The 21,931-nt window shown below is 45.1% G+C and overlaps 1 protein-coding gene across 2 annotated transcripts in view; it reads left to right on the forward strand.

The window, feature by feature from the left end:
- The first annotated feature begins 4,133 nt into the window (after nucleotides 1–4,133).
- The window catches only part of NCOA1 (nuclear receptor coactivator 1), a 187,150-nt gene continuing 169,352 nt past the window's right edge, over nucleotides 4,134–21,931 (forward strand). For both annotated transcript variants that reach the window (XM_050893741.1, XM_050893742.1), the window contains exon 1: nucleotides 4,134–4,195. The gene's annotated coding sequence lies outside the window, so the exon portion shown is untranslated. The remainder of the gene's footprint in view (nucleotides 4,196–21,931) is intronic.

Raw genomic sequence — 21,931 nt, forward strand, 5'->3', positions numbered from 1 at the left:
GTGGGTCCCTTCCACGGGTGCAGTCCTTCAGGAACAGACTGCTCCAGCGTGGGTCCCCCGCGGGGTCACAAGCCCTGCCAGCAAACCTGCTCCAGCCTGGGCTCCTCTCTCCACGGGGCCACAGCTCCTGCCAGGAGCCTGCTCCAGCGCGGGCTTCCCACAGGGTCCAGCCTCCTTCGGGCATCCCCCTGCTCTGGCGTGGGGTCCTCCACGGGCTGCAGGTGGATATCTGCTCCGCCGTGGACCTCCCTGGGCTGCAGGGGGACAGCCTGCCTCACCATGGTCTTCCCCACGGGCTGCAGGGGAATCTCTGCTCCGGCGCCTGGAGCACCTCCTCCCCCTCCTTCTTCCCTGACCTTGGTGTCTGCAGAGCTGTTCCTCTCACACATTCTCACTCCTCTCTTTGGCTACAGTTGCTGTTGCGCAGTTGGTTTTTTCCCCTTTCTTAAATCTGTTATCCCAGAGGCACTACCACCGTCGCTGATGGGCTCGGCCTTGGCCAGCGGCGGGTCCGTCTTGGAGCCGGCTGGCATTGACTCTATCGGACATGGGGGAAGCTTCTGGCAACTTCTCACAGAAGCCACCTCTGTAGCCCCCCTGCTACCAAAACCTTGCCACGCAAACCCAATACATGGCTTTTAGCTGTCGTCGGAGCTGACAGCGATGCTTCACCTCTGGAGAGACCTTCCTCCTCCGAGTCCTGTGGCTGCCCACAGGTAGACAGGCTCCGTGCAGGCAGACGCATGCTGCAATCCTGGTGACCTGCTAGTCCAGATGCCATCATCAAATGCCATTCTTGTACCCTTCTCCTGCCATTTGTTCCTCCCGGTGCTCCCACACCCGGCATTCCTATTGAACCCCCCATTTAGACCAATCTTAACATTCCTATTACATTTTTAGGGGATAAGTAAGTCAGTAATAATGGAGGAGCTCAGCACTCCTCAAGGGCTCAGCATAAAACAGAGTCAAGCCCATATTCAGCTCTAAAGGACCATACTCATACTAAGTGGAGGCAATACTATCATCAAATACATTATTTATTACTTATTACAATGGTGAGTTTGGCCAAGAAGCTTTAAAGAACTCCATGCTGTTAATTTTGCCTTCTTAGATTAACGACTGTACTGTGGCTACTTGTGGCTTACAAGAAACTCTTAAAATCGGCTGCTTCATAAACGGAAATAAAGCCTGAAAATGGCCTTTAGTCCAAGTAAGTCGTACGGGAAAATGGGCTACAAGTGACAGCGTCACACAGAGCGCTTCTGGCAGGGAACAGGACAACCAGGAGACCTCGACGCTGTTTTGGTTGGTGATTCCATCACTCACTTGTTGCTTGACCCCCACTTAAACCTCTTAAACACTGCTTTGTATATGTAAAATGAAGATAACCAAATCATCTTGTTTTACAAAGTGCTCAGGCTAGAAAGATCTAACAACAGTAAATCATTTGTCATTTGAAGTCAGTTGGAAATTAAAGCTGCTCTCAGATAAAGTCTCACTTTGAAGTATCACCTACCTGGTGGGAGAGGCCTTTGTTTTGGATTTAATTCTAGGAAGTTTTGAAATAATTTCATTTTGCTGGTGTATTTCATTTTTATTTCATGTGTATTTCAATGAGACGTTTAATCTTTTTCATAACAGGTTTTGAAGTCTCATTCATTTAAATTGTCAAAGCCTGACAGCTCTGTAATGTACTTAAAAATGGCATTGTTGATACCTGCATTCCATTTAAAAATTAACTTGCAGATTAAAGTAATAAAAATGGTTTTATACCTCTCAGTGCTAATATCACTGAAAACTTACAATGTCCCTACCGCCTGAGATTAGCTCATATATTACTTTCTTGTGAGGAATTCACGGAGGGGAAATATTCTAACATCAAGCTCTGTATTAGTTGTGAAGGCTGAGCATTTTCTGCCTGAATAAAACCAAAGTGGGCATAGCCTGCAGAGGCAGTGGAGAGCTGGCAGCTCAGGAGGACTCGGGGAATTTTACACAGCTTCCTTCCCTCGCCGCTGTCATGAAGTGAACAGGACCAGAAGGAATCTATTAGCACTTCCACCTAGATGTGTTGCAATGAAGGGTCATGCAGCAGCATGCAGCGGCTGTTAAAGTTGCCTCAGCCCCTACCAAGAATGCAATTAAAGGAGAATCAGAAGCATTCCTTCGTTACCTCGTGGACGGCGTGAGTTTTGCAGCGGAGGATTTGTTGTGGGTGCACGATCTCAGGTGGCTGCTCTCCTGTCTTGTTTCTCCACTGCTTCCCCGCTCAGTTCGATGCTTTCGTTCACACGCATAGGCCTGAAATTCTTCTAAAAAAAAAGTTCATGAACTATTTGTCTAGTTGAAGATGGACAAAACATACATCATTTTTTATACAAATGCACCTACAGTTAGCCAGGTTGGAATGAATATAAAATAGCCCAGGAAAAGTCTTACTGATCCCAAAATAACAGAAAACAATTAATAAGCCTGCGATCGATATCCCCTGGCCCTTTACCTGCCGAAGGGTTAACTCAGGCTTATCCTGCCGATCCCCTTCACAGGTCCTCGAGAGATAAGGAGGCAGTTAGGAAATACAGCTTGCATGGGCTTTTTCTGGGAAGCAGAGAACCTCAGAGGTAACTGTGTGGACCCCAAGAAAGGTGCAAGTTTCTGAGGAAAACAAAAATCCTACATCAGATGACGATGTGGGTGACCCCACCGGGTGGATTTGCGATGTTGTGTGTTTGCCTGGGCCTTTTAAGGCCAATTTGTTTTCTTGTAACACAGGCACTCTCAAGCCCCTGAGGAATAAAGAGCTCCCATGGAGGAAAAGGAGCCACCTAAAGCTCTGGTTTATTTTAACTGTTCAACCCATTGAGTTGTTTTGCCTCATGACACATGAGGTGTTTGGGGATTTCACAGTTCCACACAGAGGATGAATAATGTAATCAGATACAGCCTGAATGTGATAAAATAGTTGACAGAGCAATTGTGACCGTTCCACGTGCAGCAGCTTTGCGTGGAAATCGCCGAAAATGAGAGCGAGGAGACCAAACAGCGGGTCAAGGTCTGCATGGGACTGTCTATCACCCCATACTGCTTACTGAACTTCATTTTGGTGTTCCCTGCTGATCCAAGGCACGTTTCAGCCCTCTTGATGCCTAGATGGAGAACAACGCTAACGCAAGATGAAGGCCTTTCAGTCTTCCTTGAAGCCTCGTTGGGGACGGCCATTGGGAAACAAAACCCGACAGGTAACGTCCACCACAGAGTGCCTCTGCTCAGTGACAGCAGCTCCTGCCGGGGTGAGCGCGACGAGGAGACCCTGAGCCCGGCGGAGGCTTCTTCACCTTGGGGGAACAGGTTGGGCTGGTCGAGCCCGACATGACAGCTGGGATCTGGCTTTGAAGCGGCGGGGCAGCCGGGAGAGGCTGGGGAGGTGTGAGGGTGGGGAGGGCAGGCCCGAGGCTGAGGCCACTGTGGGGACACGGGTGATGGCAGCAGAAGGGGCCTGGGCCGCCGAGGCAGGGGCTCGGCGGGCAGCGCCTGCCTGGGGCACGGTGCCGTCAGAGCCCCTCAGGCCGCGGCGGGCAGGCCCCGGCCGCCCCCTCTGCCACCAAGATGGCGCCCACCTCCCCCTACCCCTTCCCGGGCGCGGGGTGTGTGTGTGTGTGTGTGTGTGTGTGTGTGACGGCGGAGGGGCCGCGGCCTCCCCAGCGCCTCCGGGCCGCGGCGCGGCGAGAGGCCGCGGGGGGGGGAAGAAGAGAAGGAAGATGGCGGCCGGCAGCGACTGAGGCAGGAGGAGGAGGAGGAGGAGGAGGGATCCGGGCCGGGCCGCGGCGGCCTCCTCCGACACCGCCCCCCTCGTCCTCCGTGCCCAGCTCCGCCCCGTCCCGCCGGGAGGGAGAGCGGCGAGCGAGCCGGAGCCCCGCAGCCGCGCCGCGCCGCCCAGGCAAGGGGCCCCGGGGTGCCCGGGAGCCCCGCAGCGGGAACCGGGGCCCCCAGCAGCGTCCGCTGTCGCCACCGCTCCGGTCACCGCGATCGCGGCGGGGGTTGCTGCGAGCCGGCAGCCTTCACACACACACAACCTCCCCCCCCCCGGGGCCGCCCCCGCCGCCTGGCCGGGGGAGTCGCTGTCGCGTTGCCCGTTGAGCTCCGCGGCCTCAGCCCCGGCGGGGGGAGGCGGCTGTCACCCAGGCAGCGGCGGCAGGTGAGTGGCGCCCGGCCGCGCCGCAGCTGGCGGCAGGGCGGGAGGGAGGGCGGGCGAGCGAACGAACGAACGAACGAACGAGCGGGCGGGCGGGCGGGGGGGGAGGCCGGCCGGGGTGCCCCGCTGCCCCGCCGCGCAGGGCGGGGGTGTGTCTGGCGGGGCCGGCACGCCGCCCCCGGCCCCCGCCGCCCGCCGCAGCCCCCGGCCTGCGAGGAGGCGCAGCTGTCACGGCGGGGGCGGGCGCGGCGGGGGGACGGGGGACGGCCCGGCCCCCCGCCCCGGGCTGCCATGGCGGCGGGCGGAGCGCGGAGGGGCGCCGCGGCCTCCCCCCCCCGCCTCCCCCGTCCTCCTTCCCCCGCGGGGGGCTGAGGAGGGCCGCCCCGGGGGACCCTGCGCGGCGGAGCCCCTCCGTTCCTAAATACCCCTCCCCCCCTTATTAATATTAATTTAAAGTTGATTAAAAAAGTGAAAAAGCAGTTTTCCTACACCCCCCCCCCCCCCCCCCCAGCCCCTTCCCGGCTGGAAGATGGCTGAGGGGAGGCAGCGGGGCCGCGGCCGGGCCTGCGGGGGCCCGCGGACACCCCCCCACCGGGCAGGCAGGACGCTCCTTTTGGTGGCGTTTTAGGTGACAGCTCTTTGTCTGCGTGTGGCATCGTGTGTCGTCGTCGTCGTGTCCCCCTCCCGCCCCCCGGTCTGTGTCCCCCAAAACCACCCCCCAGCCCCGACGGGGCGGTTCTGGTTGTCAGCGAAGGCAAGTAAGTTCAGCGCTAAAGGCAGACGGTCGGTCGGTCCGTCAGGGAGAGCCGGAGGTGGCCGTGAGGTACCGGGTGGGTTTTGGGGCTATCGGAGCGAGGAAAGGCTGGGTTGTCAGGTAAGGTGTGTGGGGAAGCAGGCTCCTCGGAGGGGTGCCTGGGCTTCCAGGCTTGGGGGGGCTCTGCAGGAGGCTGGTGGCGAAGCTGGCGTCCGCCTCCCAGCTCCTAGCAGAGTGCTTGCCCTAAATTTGCTTCGTTTCTCTCTTAGAGACATGGACCAGCAGCAGATTGTGAATAACCCCAAATACCTGACGGTGCATATGCAGGTGGTAGCCCTGGTTTGTGCAGCGGGGGGGGCTCTAGCTGGGGGAATATGACATTTAATGGTAGAAAAATCTGTTGCGGAAAGGCTGTTTCCTTCCGATGTAGGTTGCTAGACACGCTCAAGCCCTCCAGTTTCCTAGGTGCGTTTTGACCTTTCGGTGGCTGAGAACTGGGTCGTGCGTGTTGGGTGATGATGTCCCGATTTTTTTTTGCACCCGAAAGAGCGCGTTTGCAAAGGTGGAAAGGTGTGGAGCACCGTCTGGGGCTGCTGCTTGCTTCCGCTGGAAGCTTAATCGGCATACAGTAGATATCAAATTTTCACTACCCAGATAAGGCATAGCCAAAAAAAAAAAAAAAAAAAAAAGAGTGACACAGCAAAGTATATTAAAACTGGAAATTTGGACTTGTGTGGGTGGTGCTTGTATGTTCTTCACCCTGTCTCGTGGCTTGTATTCTTTGTGTTGCTGGTTTAGGCTGAAAAAAAAAAAAAGGCTGGGTTTGTGTGGGCTAGCAGGATATACATATATATGCATGTGTGTGTGTAAACTTTGCATGTGTGTGTATATATATATAAGGAGTAATATACCTGGTGAGTCCTAGTAGCAAGATGGTAAATTTATATGAACAGAAAAGATGCTTCGTTTACTTTTCTGGAAACACGCTGTCCCATTGCAGTTTAGAGGTTGTGATCTTCTGCCTGCAGAATATTTCAGCAAACGTGTATGTGTTCTGAACTCTTTGTGCTGTGGCCATCAGCTTTCTTACACAAGAGAAAGTAGAAAATATATGTTACATATGGAAGTATACATAGTATGTGGTGCATCTGTAGCTATATATGTAGGCCTCTTGCAGAGCGGCAGGGAGAGAAACATTGTAAACCAGGAAAAGATGGATGCAAAGCCACAAATTTGCAGAGAAGCTTGGTAAGTGGTGCAGTAGCCGCAGCTTTGCAGCGCTGTTTTCTGAAAATGATTAAAGTTCAAGTTGCCACTTAAGGGGACAAACAGCTCTTGATGGTAGATAATAAACAGTAGTAACCTTGGCAATACTGCACCTGGCTCAAAGCCGATGGGCATGATGAAATGTTAAATCTCAACTTATTTGCTCAAGATGGGTATCTTGTTTGAAACACGTTGCCAAACAATATGGCAGCACAAATCCTTGCTTCCAAAACAAATAGGCTTCCTGAGAGGCGAGCGGGGGGTTTGGCTCTTCAGAAGGCAGGCCTTTACTTCTTATTCACTGCGGGCCGACTTTGATTTTTAGCGTGCGTGTTTTCCCCGAGCCTTGCCCTCTGATAATGCTACAACACATGCTCACAACTGCATGACTAATTCATACAATTAGTCATACGCTTCCACTGTAGATTTATTGGAGCAATATCGCTGTCATTCTCACGTTGTAAAAGTCTGCATTCGGGAACATGTGCCCTCTTGTCTTGGGTCTCTTGGCATGGTTGTTGGGTGGGCTGTTACAAATATTTGAAGCCTTTAGGATTATTAGGCTTACTTAATGATATAAGCATATTTTCAAGGAACAGATCTGCTGGAGATCAGCACTTTGTTGCTTGCTAATCTGAGGGGGGTAATTTGCATGAGACTTTGCAGGGATTGTCAGAAAGGAAGGTGTGAGTGCTACTACTAAAAATATCCCGTCTCCTGCATAAATAGTTTGCCAGCTGAAAAACAGTATATTTTGTATAAGGAAACTGTTTATATGACGAGTTATTCTTGTTTTGCTTGGTTGACTGTGTTTCTTTGAAGCGTGGTTCTTATCTCTTTGATCAAAGGGGAGGAATAAAAAAAAAATAGTTTTTAAAGTTAGATTCTGCCTTTAAAGACAAGATTTTAAGCAGGAAGGGCTTGGACTAACAGGTAGATATTTTAACCAGGTATTCCTGAAAGGCCAACACGGTGTGTAATACCCCGTAGCACGCGGCCACTGCTTCTACCTATAAGCTTTAATTGCTGGCAGATACAAACAAGCAATTTTTATTGGCGGTTCTATGTTATTTATATTGCTGCAGCATCCAGGAACCCCAGGCACGGACCGGGCTTGCAGTGGGGTAGGAGTGACGCAAAAGTGGAGCGAAAGTGGACTCTGCTTCCAAAAACTTCCAGCCTAAACCTAAAGAGGTAGAGGACTGGAGTTGTGATGGGGAAGCAGCTGGACGGTGGTGGGCAGCAGGAGACTTGGTAGTCACAGCATGTTAGCAGCCTAAATATGGAGTTTTTTGGTTTTTTTTTTTTAATAATTGCAGCGAACCAGCGCTTTCTGGTCTTTTGGGAGGTGACTGCCTGCTGTCGTGCTGCCGATGCCTGGCTGAGCCCTCTGCCTGCCTCCTCGCTGCTGGGGCTGATCCAGCCGTCGGAGCCGTGGTGGGCGAGGGAGGATTCACAGGAGTAGCTCTGCTGATCGGCCTGAGAACAGCCAGGAGCTTTAACCTCTTCCCCTGGCGCAGCAGGATCTGGAATAGGATGTTTGCCTGTAGCTGCAATATTAAAAATTATGGCTTGCTCGTAAACGGCTTCAACTCTTTGCATACCTTGCCTTGCACATGTGAGTCAGGGTGATGCAGAACAGGTTTTTACCACTACGGCAGCATCTCCATGTAAAGTTGACCATTTGAAATGCTGCGGCTTTGCTGTGGGACAAATTTTAAAGCACTCGGAGGCTTGGTCCTAGGTATAAAGGATGTGTCAGCACCATGCGCTTTGCCTGGGCTACTGTCATTTACAAAGGAGAAAACTGCTGAACTGGTTTGGAGGTTCTTTAAGCCTGAACTAATTTACCTGGCTGGGAATGTAGGTTAGAAACTAGGCTTTGCTTGGCTTTGGGCTAGTGCCAGCATGCTCCGCAGGGAAAAGGCAGGCTAAATAGCTTCTGCGCTGATAATCCTGCAATACTGTTCCTACTGTTTCCCCTGAAAAGATAGGTAGGTTCTCGTGCAGTTGACCCAATTGACTGGGAAGCAACTCCAGCGCGTCTCGGCACAAGGAGCAGCGGGATGTTTCCCTTAGATGCCCTTGGGTGAGTGGGGGAAAGGCGAGGACGGGATTTTGTGCGCAGACCTTGCAGTGAGAATCCTCACCCAAGTGCTTGGGTCCGAGGGACAAGGTTGCGTGGCCTAAACTAGGTAGATTTGTTAACCAACTTAGGTAAATCTGCACATAGATATTCTTAAATCTGTTTAAACCTGCTTACTGGTTTATTATGTTCTGTAAGCTGAGGTAAGCTACCCTGGCAGTCATGTTTAAACCAGTGTGTGTCCACGCAGAGATTTGCCGTGATTTAGTGAAGCCGATGCAATTTGGTGAGTTACAGGAAGCTGATCTAGGAAAGGAAGACAGTGCGGTGAATATATACATCAACAGTTTGCTGGCTTGCCTTGGTTAGTGAACTCTACAGTATCCATATTTTGCTTTAAGGATCCACAAATTGTCAGCTTCTTAAAGCTGATCAGTGGAGGGGCTCTTAGATGTGTTTGTGTTTTTCTGCAGAGGGAAAAGATCCTTAAGCGTTAGGTCCTGTTTTAAACAAGTGTCAGAAATGTCCCAGTCAAGGCTGATCCTGCAACTAGCTATTTTGGAACATAAATCATTAAAATGTCTATTTTGAGCTATTTATGTTTATTTTGTGTTTATTTTTAATTAGCTATCATGGAATATGCTATGAAACAAGCTCAAAACAGTGTTTCTTTGGCTTAATTCCCACCCCCCCCTTTTTTAACGTGACATCTGAAATCCCAAGGGTCTCATTTTTTTGGATTTTCAGAGTGTGAAGACTTCAAAAATAAGGCAATATGCCAGGCAAGGCAAGAAGTAGGCTTGTCTCTTGGATTTGTGTGATGAAGTTATGAATGAGGAACTGTTTAAAACCCAAACAAATCAGTAGCTTTCCCACATATGTGGAATTCAGATCCTGATTGTGAATGGAGGGATAAGTTTAGATCACAACACTACCCCGGGATCTAATGACATTAAATGGTATCACGCATATCTCAATGGTTAGGTGTTGATAAAGTTATACACCTAATGTTAGTGTTTTCTCCTGTATGCAGCGTATGCTGTCTTTGGAAATAAAGGCCTCGGGAGGGGAGAGCGATTCCAGCCCACAGCACAGTGGTCCCCTGTCCAGAAGGTTTCAGAATAGTATTTGCTGTTTCAATAATAAAAAAAAAAAGAGTAGGTATTATAATCTTTTAGTAAACCTGCGCTGAGAGTTTAACAATGAAAACTAAGTATCTTTTTCTCTTTTATTTTTCCTTTTCTGTTAACATTATATAACTCCTGGATTGAAGAAATAGGAGAGAAAAGCCCTGGACATTTCAGACCATTAAATCAGATTCATGTGTAAATTGTACAAGAAATCTTGCAGCGTGGACTGCTTAACTTCTCTTTCTTCTTATTTCTTGTGAATACCATACTTACTACCTATCCTCCCTCTCTTCTTCTCCTCTCCCCCAGAGCCTGTATTTTGCTCTTAATCTGAAACTTTGCATCCAGTTTTGTCAACATACTTCAGAGATCTTGAACGAGAGATGAACTTTTTAGTGGAAGTGCTAGTCAGCCTCTGTCTTTGAAGTTGGTTTTTTTAACAAAAGTCTGACTAACCTGAAAAGGATTTCGACACATGCTTGTGACCAGTTATTTTAAATCATACTGGAAAAATTGTGCGTGAAAATAAACAACTAGCTAGAGTTAAACCTGTTGTAGACTGGGTGTGTAAGCTTGATCCCTTTGTCTTTCATGCATTTCTTAAATGTGATTGCTGACAAGATGAGTTCTGGGTCTTCCCAGTAATTCTGTAAACAGCTGGCAGTTATGCTACCTGTTTCTTTTTTATGAGCAGAGACTTCCAAGCAGAGTTTTAACAGGGAAGCTTGGCAGGATGAGTTCACCAGACTTTCTTCCATGCTCCACTTGCGAATGGCGCTCAGCTGAAAGGTGAATACCAGACAAGTATTTTTTAATGATGGAAGATGCTGCGTTAGGCTTGAAGGAATGATAACTGGACACTCTGGGAACATTTATAGCAGAAACATTTATAGCAGAACCCAGTAGATCATGCTGCATTCTTATACGACTTGTAAGTTCAAATTTAATAGTGAAATACTGCATGCACAGTATTGTTAAGGATATGAAACTTTAGCGTTTACAATGTGCTTATATCTCAACTTACTGTAAAGCTGAGCACAAAGTCCCAATGTGTATTGAAATGTAATTAGTGTGAAGCCTAATTTGCTATTGTATGAGTAGTTAGAATTTCTTGGAATGGAACTGATGTGTAAAATACCTCTGTTCGTGTCTCCAAATGTCATTTTAAGAATATTGGTTTATGGAATAAGTAAGAGCCGCTGGTGAAGGATCAGGTAAAACACCATGTTATGCGGGCCTCTCTGACTCACAGGGTAGGAATAGGGACTGAAACCAGCTCTGCCTTTGGCAGCACGTAACTCTTGCTTCCTTTTAAACTAAGGTTATGAAAATCCAGCGTTTTAGAATATGCTTTGTATTTATACTGTTTGCAAGCCTTTTTGGTACTCTTTCAGCTGTATCCTATTGTCCCAGCAAATATTTTTCTATAGAGGTTGTTTTTAAGTGTTCTTTGTGAAAAAACTTCTATGTGAATTTTCCCTGGGTGTCTGAAATGGCATTTCCAGATTCATATTTTAGTGTAATCCGATTGCCTTCAGTGTGGAATATCCACTGAAGGCATAGTGGAAGTTGTGGGATCCCAGCACCTCTGACAGTTAGATTAATAGTTGTGTCCTTAACCTTTAAAACAGTTTACCCAGACTTGACGGAGTTGGCATGAAGTTCTGTGTGTTTGAAGATGTAATGGTGATAATTCCTTTGAAGGCCCAAAATAAATGAAAAAAAGCTTTAATGAATTTAAAAATGCCATTGAAAATAGCATTTGGCCTGATTTTACACTTTTGTTGTTGTTGGAAATGGAAACAATATTGTATATACAAAGCTATCTGGTAAATGTACTTTAATCTAGTTTATTTTTCAAATACAGTGAAAATGGAAAAATAAACTACCTAAATTCTATTAATTACATCTGTTTCCGTGTGACATAATGTGATAACTTAATATAGTTTTCTGATACTGTTACGGATGAAATATGTTTCAATACAGCATATCAAAAAAAGTACAGTTTGATATTGCAGACTAGAAGCAAAACCCGGGAAGTTCCATTAAATCAAAAAGCTATTTCATTTGTAAAGCTGAACATTCAAAAGTTAGGAAAAACAGATGCAACTGTAATTATAATTTTGTAGCCACATGATATTTTTCCATAGATTCTCTGACTTACTCACTGTATGGGTTGGACTAACAAAGTGGAACGGATTAAGGTTGCACAGATGATCGTAAATCTGTTACTCTATAATTTTTAGTGCTTGATTTTGCAACCTACTTAATTTTCTTCTGATGTTTTTAGATGATAAGCTGCTTTATGACATTCATTTTTGATAGGAACGGAGCATCGCACATGTATTGGCTACTTTTTGTAATGCCCCTGCAAGACAAAGAAATATTATTTCAATTTTTGCACTCATTTTCTCAGGTGAATAAAACAGAATCACAGCAATTGGATAATTTGCCCAAGTAGCAGGGTGTTAGTGAAAGGTAAAAGGCACTTGACAGGTTATTCTCAAGTACCTGATGCACTCGACCGCTCTGGTTGTATATGTGGATTTATTAAATTGGGTGCAACTTCCCTTGAATTTGCCAGCAAACCTCAAGAGGCTTGGCTCCAGCAGTCTCTGCGTCATTGACAAGTAGCTCTGATGACAGGCATCTGATGGCTTTCATTCTTTAGAGCAGAGGTTCCCAAACCGTGGCATGCGTACGCTCGTGGTATGCAGACTACTTCAAAACGGGATATTTTGCGACATGAAGGCGGTAATTCCTGATGCCGAATGTGAGCAAGCTATTGCGGGACCCTCGGTGTAGGTGGGTCCTCATGGCGGCACTCGGGAGTTGTCAGCACATGCAAAGAGCTGTAAAATTGGGGTTTATAGGTGTGCTTGTGCCTCTGATTGAGGCTGTAGAGGAGTGAGGATGGGGATGGTGGATGAGGATGTGTGGCGAGTCCTGCTTTGGGAAGCTGGGGTGAGCGTGGAAGACGGGGAGCAAAGGTTTTGGCATTCGCTGTTAGGGAGGTGGTGCAGTGTCATAGGTTGGTCGGGCCAGGTCAGCAGGGCTGGGGGGTGCAGAAGGAGAATAAACATTGCTTTTATGTCCTGGTTTGTGGAGAATGTGGTGTGCTTTTTAGGTGGGGCAGGGACAGCACCGGGTTTTTCATTTTGGGGTGCAGAAAGGTTGATGACCAAGTCCTGCCGGGGAGAAATGTCATCCAGTAGAAGGGCAGGGAGGGAGAATCTGGTTTGGGAGGCCGAGCGTGTGCGTACATTGCTAAAAAAGCAGAAACACGTTGCTGCTGCTGGCCTCCAAAAAACCTGCAGCCTTAGTTCCCAAACTTAGAACAGCCCTGCTTGTCGCTGCGGTTGTTGACTTGCTTATAGGTGCGCATGTATGGTGCTACGTGCAAGGAGAGCTGGATTCCTGAATTCCTACTCTTGCCACAGAATGTATGATTACAGAGATACCGCGGACTTCTTGAAAACAGTATTAAATAACTTCTGAAGGCTTTTTTAAGGAGGTATTTTAAAAACAAGAAGCATGCTTTTACTCTCGCGTTTCCTCCTGGATACTGGAAAATACCTACATTCGGTAATTCATACGTTTCGCGTGCAACTAGCAAGCTGGAAATAAACTCTTCGGGGTTTGTAAAAACAGTTTAAATGAATCTAGTTAAACAAGATTTAAGTTTCATTGCAGAGGTTTAAAGTGTGAGGGGAAAATACACAGAACAGCCATTAAAAATTTTAAAAAAGCAACAAAACCCCCAAAGAATACTAGCCTGGAAATGTTTTCCTCCCTCTGTACTGCCCATTAGTCTGCTGACAGGGGAAACTTTGATACTAAATCTACCGGAGGTTGCTGCACTTGGGTGTTTGGCAGCACAGCGCTGTCAGGGCTATTGCACCACTCCATCTGCCCCCAGAGTCATGTCTTGCTGCAAATTTATGCACCTTTGAGAACTCCTGCTTGTTGAAACAAAGCCCCTCACTGTCCAGAGACTACTGGGGACTTTTTATAAGTGTAAGCACCATCTCTGGGGAGTAGGCAAGTATTCCCATTTCACAGATGGGCACAGGCTTGTCCAGCGTGCCACGGGGAAATTTGGAGATCCGGTATTTGACCCTTGTATCTGCGTTTAGTCTTTGAACAGTTGGTCTACAGCATTTAGATTTTGGTTTAAATTGTCTAAATCCAATATAGCAATATAATTTTAATTTGTTTACTAAGAGAGTTCTTCAGATAGGCCTCCCAAAGTGTGAGGAATAAGAAACAATTGCTACTTGAAGACAGAAGAGCTGAGTTTGTTTCAAGCTGTTTAAAAGCCTTCAGTTCAGAGATAAGTGCATATTTTACATCCCGATCAGCAAGTTGTAATGAGATTTAGAGCACTAAATGAGTTCTCTCCTAACCCACAGAATGATGCATGTGGCTCAGCACAGAGCTATTGTTCTCATCAGCCCTTGCTGGTGAAATAATTTAGGAAATTGTGATATGCTGCAAACTGGATTTAATCAGCAAGTAGTTTCCACCTTCAGAAGATGACTTAAGTAGATAGAAGGCATTTCTCAATGTCCACAAAGGTTTCTGCACAAGGAAGGTAGTCCTTGTGTTCCTAGCAGGGAAAAACGGCTATCTGGAACTTCAAACACGTGAACAGGCTGTCGGATTAAGTGTTCTCTGTTGTGATGAGTGGAAGTTATGTCTTCCAAGTGCTGGAAATTTCTAAAAGGCTGTTCTGTTTCTCCATCAGTAGAAGATAATGAAAGAGTGCAAGCGAGGAAGGGTCATGGTAGAGAATACAAAGATGGAAAGCAGAAGGAGAGCTGCTTCTTTACTCTTGAGCAGTGAAAAGGAGATGGTCTTTACAAAAATGCTAATAGGATCCTTGTAGATTGATCCACCCGTGGCAGGACGGTCATTCACTGGCAGGGTGGAGTGGAAGTATCCATCATTTTGACTCAAACATATTCAAAGGGTTTGAATTTTTCTTCAGGTGGTGGCAGAGGTTCCTCTCCTAATCCAGCGGTTGCATTCAGCTGGTTCTTGAAATTCTTATAATGTGGTCTTGAGAGCAACATGTGGTAGAGATGGAATAAAACAGCATTGCACCTGGGGGAAGACACTGCGATGCTTTGCAAGGGGATTAGATCACTTGCGTAGAAAGGTCAGGCATCGGTGCCTGTAAATGTATATCGTCAAGACTCCTCGTCTGAGCCTTGAGCTCTTTCCATCCCCCTGTTCACAGCAGATTGTCAAAAATGAAGATGGTCTTTCTCCTCTTTTGCAGTCGGTTGTGTTTCCAGAGATTTTTTTTTTCCCCCTTGAGTATTGAAACCAAGCTTTGTTTATTCCAGGCTCATTTCCTACTTTGCTGCATAAGGCTACCACATACTCGGTTCAAGGTCCCTGAAAATGTTATGAATAGTCTTATCTCTGTAAGCTCCTTGCATACATCACAGGTTTTGTGTACCTGGCCATTTTGAACCTCATCCTCATTAAAAAAAAGAGAAATAAAAGCCCTTATCTTTTTTCCTCTGAAATGACCTATGAGAATTCTCATGTGGGAGAAAATTAGTATGCATGTACTCGGAGATGTGGCTGGCTGATGCACAGGCACAGATTTGCTGAAGAAACACAGAACTCGGAAACGCAGAAGCTAGTTGGATTGAAATCACTAGATATTGCTGTCTACAGAATAACTTATCTGGTTTTTGTCAGGGTTTTTGTTTTTTTTTTCTCACTGGTGGGTAGAGCTCTCGGGCCTCATTTTTAGTACCTATTTCAGTCAGTCATGCTATAAAATGATAAAAATTATCAAAACGTTATCTGTTAAGTCAGTACAGAAGGGTCTGAACGAACTGGTGATTGCTTGTCTTCAGACTGAGGATGTGCTGCTGTTTGCTAAAGAACATTTTATGTTTCATTAGTTTGAAATGGCTTGAAACCTGATTTTTTTGGCTTAAGTAATTTGCTTGTCCTCCTTTTTGATTTTACTCCTATCAAAAATTAACAAGTGTGTCACTTCCCTGTATCAAGGATTAATTAGCTGATCGCAAAGCACTTTGAACGTAACTGCAAAACATTACTTAGGTAATTTAAACCAAAGTCCTCACTTTTTAAAGGGAGAGGAGTTGAACTTGCCTCCCCCTTCTCCCCTCCCCAAGAGGCTTTGCCCTGCCTGCACTTCCTAAGAGTTATCCTCATGCTGCTGTGGGTGAAGACTTGGGTGAATTACTTCTCACAACGAATGCATCCTTCTGAAGGATTTTTGGTGTACCGAAGGACTGGAATTCTCCCTAAAAATCTAGTGCTTGTTAGAGAGGAGAAGAACGTCTGTATAAAATACTGTCTTTGCACTTGCTTTGGAATCACAACTGCTCCTGCTGGGCGTCTGAGATAGACTTGAAAAGGCATCTTGGCTTGCATTATAGGTTAACCCAAATAAACGTTTAGTAAGTAATAGCAGTAATTAGTATTTATAATGAGGTAGTAACAGGCAACCTGAATTAGCCCAAGCTCCCATTGTGCCTGAAACTAAACAAACAAATAAGCTACTTAGGGAGGGACTGCCATGATTCAAGTACATGTGTCATTTCTTGTCTTACCTCTGAAATGTAGTGTAATGTGATATTTGGTACACTTTTTTTAGTCATGTAAGCATAATATTTAATAATATATGTGGTCTGCATTTTGCTTATCTTGATTCCTGTTGGGTTGATACACCCAAGCTGTGTTTCAGTTCTGTCTTCAACTGCCTTTAAATTCAAAGAATCCTTGTTGCAAGCAGAGGCAGACTTATAAGATGTCACGTAAGAACTTATATGGACTGTAGTGTGTTTATTGCTGGCATGCTTGTGATTAAGGATTTTCAGACTAAAAGTGTATCAGCAGTTTTCATAGGCATGAAGTGTTGAGATAAATATTTGAGTAACGAGTTAGTGTATATTTACAGTAAAAAAAATTTAGGAAAAATGGCTGAAAACCCTCCTGTTTTCTCAAACATATAATGTTTTATACGCTCTCTTCTTTTTCAGTTCTAGCTTCACTTTACTGTTAGCCTGAATAAATTTTGGACTATGGGTCTTATGCAGCTACAACAGTTTACCAAAAGTTTTGAGGAAATAATATTTCAATATTTAGACTTTCGCTATGAAAATCGCTTTGGGTGAGCTGTCTGTGTTCCGCAATAGACCCTTAGTGAAGTCAACCATGAGCTGGGCAAATATAGCTGTCACTGTATCCACATAATTTTAAAATATGGCATTTGTATTTGTGTTTTAATGGGAATTTGTTCAGTTACTATCTAGCCACTTCTTTAGTATGTGCTGCATAAGTAGTGGGAAGTATTTAATAGCCAACTTGAGGATTATTAACTATTTTTCATGTAAGCCTAACTTATTGAAGCTGGTGATATCTGTTAAACAACATTCACTTGCAGCCTGTCCCAGATGAGTAATTTGTGTTCATGGCATAGAGGTCTAAATATTTAAGAATGTACATAAAAACTGTTGCCTAAATAATGTTACTACCTTTTCATTGCAGAAGAGCTGGAATTTTTTGCTCCACTCTGGCACTGCTTTGATGCCTGTAAATACTATTGCGCAATTATATATTGTTTTTGTTGCATCAGGACGCTTATCTTAGAGCAAAGGATGGATTTTGCTTGAGCATTGGTCAGTGGCTCACGTTGCTTTTTCCTACCCTCATCATTCATTTGTATGGTCTGATACTCGAGTTGTTGCACTGAATTTGAAATTCTATGAATTGCTCCATTGTTTTTTCTATAGTCCTTGCAGCTATGGTAGTTGAGCTTCACAATCACTAAATTAATTTGAATTTATCTTTAGTATTTCTGGTGAGATATGAAAGTACTACCGTTTCTGTTCGATAGATTAAAGGCCCCTGGAGTTCAAGGCCAACTCTGGAAATTCAACGGTAGACATTTTTTGGTTGTTAGCTTGACAGGCTCTCCGGGGCTGTTAGGTGGTTTTTTTGCCCCCCGGAACACTCCTTCAACCAAAAAGGAAAAAAGTCCAAACCAACTTCAGAGGCAGAAGTTTCAGCCACCAAATCTGAAAATATTTCTCTGAAAAAGCTGAATTACAGCAGAGTGATGAGAAAGTGTTAGAATGGAAATACTTCACCTGTGTACATATGATTGTTTCCTAAAAATTGAGAAAAGTCAGGTTGTCTACACAAGCGAACACTAGGAATTAACCATTTCATACATTAGTTTATTTGGAAATAATTATGATCTATTTCCATGGTATAAGTAGTACAGTTCACTCTTATCACAGAATTACTCTCAGATTCTCAAGGAAGAGTGTTTTTTCTGATTTGGCTTAATTGTACTCGCTCAGCATCTCAGTAGATGTTTATGGCAGAGCTGAAAACATATCCAAGATTTTTCTGATGTGTAACCCCGTGTTTTAACCACAAAATGATCCTTTCTAGTCAGCGCAGATACTGGACCTTTTAATCCAAAGTTAAACCTGGGGAGCGAGTCGTGACAGAGCAGCAAAATGCCCTTGCTTTTTTGTAATGCTTCCTTCAGAAAATGGATACTTACATATTGAAAAATCCCTGCTGCTTATTGAGGTGTGTATATTTAATAATGATACTTTGAAAAAAGAAATACTGTAATCCTTGAGTTGTGCTCTCTACTTTTGTTGCTGTGGCAATACCTAAAGAAGAAATACCTTTTTTAATAAAAGAAACCAATGTTTATTTTCCTTGACGTACTGGCATGATCTCTGGCGTTGATGGAGAGCTCTAGTTTCTAATGAAGCCATTAAGATGCTGCCAGTAATTAGCATCTTTTAAAAATCTGGTTTTGCATTTGAATATCACTTTATCAACAGGCGTACTGAGAGAGGAGGCTGCTGGGTGCACTTTGACAACCGGGGTGGAGAGGAAGGAGTTTTCCTGAAGTGCAGCTTGAGTAAAGTTGATCAGCTGAGCAATTCTTCAAGGAGTGTAGACTGATGAACTCGCCCGTGGTTGTGTACGTGGGGTAGTAGTTAACGGTTCCGCCTTGCTCGTGGCAGACGCTTTATGACTTAGAAATATTGATTATGGCTGATGTAAAGCCATAAGCTGCAACCAGATTGCAAGCTGTAGCTGAAGCTGAGGGAACAAGGCGGTGTTGTATTTCTCTGTCTTGCTTCAAACTGCAAACTTGTTTTTAAATATATGGAATTTATAGAATATTATTTCCCATTAGGCTTTATAACCTATCTCTTCATGTAGCTTGCAGCTGCAGCTCAACTTAAATTCACTAATGGTGACGAAGCTGTTACTAGGGTACAGTGAGACCCAAGTGTCAGATTGGTAGCGTGTTTTGTTTTTGGTTTTTTTCTTTTTCTTTAATTGAATAACTGCATCTTAATGTGGAAGTTTGTAAGTGAAGCCCTACCCCAAGGCTTTATAATACAATAATTGTGGCACTAGACCTTAATAGTCCCCTTATCTTTGGGACTTACACTAAGTACTGTCCTTGGGACTGTGGCATTGAGGAAACGAGCATTGGTGGATGCGATAGCGCTGTCGTAACGCTGCTACGGCACCTTTTCCCTCCTGCCAGGTAAGTGCTGTGTCATGGGTGAAGCATCATTTTTCTCTTGGTATTTGAAAGCAATTCCCAAAGGAACGGCTGCTATACGTATTGCAGTTACACAAGTGGGTATATTGCTACTGTGTAGTTTGTCAATACTGGTGTAAATGTCTTCATAAAACCCTTGTGTAATCCTCTTAGTCAAGCTAAAAATATGCAGGGCTTTATTTTATTGTTTATGAAGATTTTCATCCTGGGCAAGGTTGTATTTGCTTCCAACAGATGCACGTGGTATCCATCTGGTTTTTTTATGTTTTGACAACATTTATTTAGGGTATTATACCCCATCAGGATCTCTGGAATTGACTGTAATTTCTGCTTGGAATGGTTTAAATGACATTTCTGCTCCAAGTGTAGTGGATATGCATGTGCTGTGTAAATACAGTGAATATTTTTTTTTTTTTGCAAATTGCAACTAAAAGAATGACGTAAATAATTGATTTTCTTGTATTTGATATTCTGCTGAGAAAATGACCCTGATGTTTTATGGCGGGAGGGGGGGAAGGAATTGCTTTGAACTCCCAGCATAGGGCTGGAGAGAGCCCGGTCGTGCTGCCGGGTGATGAGTCATGCTGGTGAGCTGGGCTGGTCGTTTCTGGCACGGAGCTCTTCAGCGTTTCATGCCTTGCCTCGCACTGCCTATTTGCTTCAAGCATAATGGTGAATTGCACGCAGTCTGAAAGCACCGAGTAATAGAAAAGCTTCCCAGTGGAATTAAAAAAAGATGCCAGTGCTGGCTCCTACCTATTTCCATTTTGATGCTAAAATCATAACTTGAAGTTTTAGGAGTTTCTGCCATAAAAATTTCAGCTGTTGTTGTGTCTAATGTACTGGTTTCTGTAAGAAATAAGGTTTCTTGTTTCTCATTTAACTTGATGTTTGGGAGAAGGTCTCTTAGAAGCCCTTTCTTTGGCACAACCTGGCAACACTACTGCTCGCAACTTCCTTGTGAAATGGTGAAGAACCTACTTTAAAAATTGGAGTAGCAAAATATAAAAAAAATGAACAGAACTGTATTTCTTGGGAGGCCTAGAACAATTTTTTTATAACTTTATATTATAGATTGTGTTTTCAGATGGCATGAGTTACTCTGAGTTTCTGTCTCTGTCCCCGTGACTTGGTTCATGCATTTCCAGGAGAATCTCTTTTAGTAATTTTAAAGAAACTTCTGTTTTAATTTAGTAATGATAAAGAAACTTCTGACTCCTTGTATTTCAAGGACATTTCAAAGACAAAACCCTATAGCTGCGATAGCCTTATCAACAGAAAAAAAAACCTTATTGGTGAGAGTCACTGAAGCCAAAATGTGCATTAGGTAGGATTATGGATACAATGCACTTTCACAACTGGAAACTCAAGTGGCGGGGCTGAGCCGCAACGCCTCGTGGCGTGCTCCGTGAAATCAGTGCGTTTTACACCTGGGATTTCTAAAGGCATCACGTGTATCAGCCTGCCAGACTTGTGCAATAGCTTATTAGAAGGCAGACTTCTAATACGCCTCATCTGTCAACGGGAAGCCGGGGTGGCTGACGTGTACGGTAACTTTTAGAGAGAAATTAATTACCAACATCATCTGAAAGTACAAAATCTTGCACGTAGTTACATAGAATACTTTTTGCTTACAGTTGGTTAAAGTCTACGTTCTGCAGACTTCACTAGAGAATGAGAAGGTAAAGGATGACTTGCTGAAAAAAAGGGCAGAAAACCTAAAGATTTTTCTCAAATATAACTTTTCACACCCTTTCTTCATAAAGGTTTTGTAAACTTATGTGTAACGGGGCTCCAGAAGCAGATATGTTTAAAAATAATACTAATGCACTGGAATCTTATATAAAAGTACAACAGATGTCTCAATCTGCCAAATGCATGTGCAGTCCCGGGAGAATAAAGCACCTCACACACTAGCTTTGTCAGAGGAAAGGGGATCACGCTACGGGATTTACAACACCAAGAAAAGGTTCCTTCCAGCTCCCTTGCTTCCATTTTATGTCAGACAGCTTATCTCATCATCCGAGGATCACAGATGACATCTCAGCTGAGCTCGGCAGCATGCAGCAAGTGATTTTCTTCCTGCTAGGTTGAAACGCTCTTTTCCTTGTTACCACCTCAACTTGACCGACAGCGGCTTCTTCCTCTGGCTTGCTCGGGATGCTCCTTGGCCAGCTAGTCGCAGTGTGCTGCTCCACAGCTTCGGGGGAGATTTGGTGCGGCAGAGGGAGAGAGAGCTCCTGCCGGTGATCTACTGGAGACAATATAGTTAGCGCATCCCTACTGTGACTCTGTTAGGGTAATTAGATCCAATGTGTGTTGTAGTGCAGCAGAACATCACCATCCAATAAAGAGCAGCTCAGCAGAGAGCATTTGCCTGCACTGGTTTGGGTTTTTTGGGTTTTTTTTTTTGTAATCTTTCCAAAAGGAGAACAAAGTTGTTTATTCAAAGGCCATGTGTATACCTTTGCTGCTTTAGCTATATCCTATTCTTAGTAGAGCATTCTGTGTGTTAATACGGTTTACACTGACACATCCTCCACCCTGAGTAAAGTAAACCCTGCTCGCAGGAATACCCTTTCACTGCTATAAGCCATGTACAATACCTGGCCCGACTTTGTTAAACACCCCAGGCTGAGCCACGGTATCTATACAGCCTCTTTGTTCCAAAGATCGCGCTTCGCACGCGTGCGCAGACGTGCTCTTGTGGTGTCACCGAACATTTCATTTTGCAGATGACTAAACGGAGTCACAAGCTTTCAGCAGCACGGCCAAGGACTTGCAGCTGCCTGGTTTCAGAACTGGGGCTGGATTGCAGGTGTCCTGACTCAACAGTATTTTGCTTTTACTATGCGATTGACCTTTTTCCCGAAAGGAAGGGTGGTATAATGCATAACCTGTGTAA

Source organism: Gymnogyps californianus, chromosome 3, assembly GCF_018139145.2.
Source record: "Gymnogyps californianus isolate 813 chromosome 3, ASM1813914v2, whole genome shotgun sequence".
Classification (NCBI taxonomy): Eukaryota; Metazoa; Chordata; class Aves; order Accipitriformes; family Cathartidae; genus Gymnogyps; species Gymnogyps californianus.